Source organism: Benincasa hispida, chromosome 12, assembly GCF_027475165.1.
Source record: "Benincasa hispida cultivar pf3 chromosome 12, pf3_genome.v1.1, whole genome shotgun sequence".
In the NCBI taxonomy this organism is placed as follows: domain Eukaryota; kingdom Viridiplantae; phylum Streptophyta; class Magnoliopsida; order Cucurbitales; family Cucurbitaceae; genus Benincasa; species Benincasa hispida.
The window spans coordinates 78,686,852-78,689,081 of NC_143489.1; the positions used below are offsets into that span (position 1 = coordinate 78,686,852).

The 2,230-nt window shown below is 38.5% G+C and overlaps 1 long non-coding RNA gene across 1 annotated transcript; it reads right to left on the bottom strand.

Moving 5' to 3' along the window:
• Positions 1-494: 494 nt before the first annotated feature.
• On the bottom strand, positions 495-1,889 carry LOC150032222 (uncharacterized). The gene is made up of 2 exons (XR_016525453.1): positions 1,450-1,889; positions 495-760 (listed from the first exon to the last, which is right to left on the bottom strand). It is a non-coding gene; the product is annotated as an uncharacterized LOC150032222 (long non-coding RNA).
• Between the last annotated feature and the right edge of the window lie 341 nt (positions 1,890-2,230).

Genomic DNA, 2,230 nt, shown 5'->3' on the forward strand with positions numbered 1-2,230 from the left:
GAAGGTATCAATTCTTGCAGGGGCACAGTCGAATTTCAAGTCCCATTTCTTACTCTAACTTTTGCCATGATGAGCCAGAGGGGTCCATAGGTGGTGGGAGGTCCTCCTGTGCATGCGAGTCCTACTCTTTTACAACATTCTTACCTCAAACGACTCTTGATCTTGTTTGTGGTGCCATCTTCTGAAAACCACATAATCAGCTTTCTCAAAAACTCTAACAAGAAACTTGTCAGAGTGCATCCATAATTTAGGTAAAGTTTGGTGCATACAATCCTAAGGATTTTTTTAAAAAAATTAAGGGACATACTTGGTAATGAAAAAACTCCATTTGGGGCCAATGGGACAATCTGGACTTACCTAATAAGTCAATCTATAGGACCTAAAAACTTAGCGCTCTGATACCAACTATAACAACCCAACTTTCTATTATATTTCTAGGACGCTACTATATGCATGCATAGGTTTGACAATAAATTTCTCAAAGAATAATTAAATAAAAGAAATAAAACTTTTATTTCATTAAATAAAGCTCAATAATAAAATCCTGAAAACACCATCCAGGTGCCCTAACTCAAATATAGAATAAATTGAGCAAATAAACGAATCAACAAATGAATAAATGAAATAACCATGAGTTGTAAAATGCTAGAATTCTAAACCAAATCCTATCAAATAAAACATAAGTGTGGAAGCGATATTATGTCCCAATGACCGGGTCATGGATCCCTCCTGTCATTCGCAGGTCTATCTTTACGTTTACCTGAAAACATGAAAAGAAAAGGATGAGTACATAAATATACCCAATAAGCGACCCACTACTAGACCCCCTAGGTGAGTTGTTAGCCTTCCTATCGGGACTAAGTCACAATACACATCGTAGGCATGGGCATAAATATAAGCATAAGAGGCGAACTCGAAGGCACGCTTTCATAAATAGTGACCTCGGAGGGAAATCATCATAAACATAAATGGTGACCCCAAGGGAACACTGTAATATAGGCATAAAGTGTGAACTTGAAGACTCAATGATAAAAACACTAACAGTTACTATCAGTCTCACATAGACATAAGCATACAATCAAAGTCTTAAATCATGCTTAAGGTTCAGAATAGTCTCACAATTCATCCATCAATCAAACACTGCAACAATATATAATATCGAAATTCCATGATGTAAACATAAGCTTCCTTACTCCCCTCCAATAGTCCAACAAACATGACATAATATTTCAACCAACATACAAACCAATTTTTAACACATACTTGGATTCGAGGACAAACCGGTAGTAGGTAACTTACTTCACAAATCTAGTGCAAAATAATTCAATTCAAGCAATAAGCTCTCCCCTTAAGTGCAACCAAGAACATAAATACATAGCAATTTAGTATTTAGCTTCACATTCACTTTTCTTAAACTACAAGTCCATCACACTACCCCCAACTGCTTACCCAATCGTCGCCAAAAACACAATGACCCCGCTGGACAGCCTGCTCTCGTTCTCTTAGAACTCCGATCACAAATGAGGCTCAACACCGAGTAGCAGCGACAACAAAAGACTTGGAGCGGACGGCCTGGCACGAACGAGTGGCGAATAAGACTGGCGAGCGTAGCTTGAACGGTTGGGCGACGTGCGGGGCAGATGTGGATGATCGAAGGTCACGCGATTGGATCTAGCGTGGGATCGACAACGCGCAGACGTGGACGGTTGAAGGCGAGATTGGTGGCTGAACTTCTCTGGCGGCGTGGGCGTCATGTGAGTGAAAGGAGAAAAAACTAGGGGGCAGGGGAGGGGGTGGGCGGTCGTACGACTGAAGGGGAGGAAGAGAAGAAAAAGAATTTCCTTTTAATTTTTTCCTTAGCACGCATAACGATGCCACTTCAACCCTAATTAATTATAAATCACCTTTTCCAAACAAACCCTAATTCCTCCGATTAAACCAAGTAAAATTTTTTTTTCCTTCTCTTTTTGTTTCTCCTTACAATCCCTTAATTCCCTCATTAAATTAAATAACCCATAACAAGATAAACCTAAAAAATTAACCTAATTCCAAGTCTCCAAATCACTTATCACATATTTTTAAATCCAAAATAAAATTTAGTTTTTTTTCTAACATCAAAATCCTCAATTAACCCAAGATAAAATAAATTTAATTTACCTTAAAAAATTTGGGACGTCACACATACACAAGCATGTAGTCCCTCATTCTCCGAAATTACATGAGGATGGTT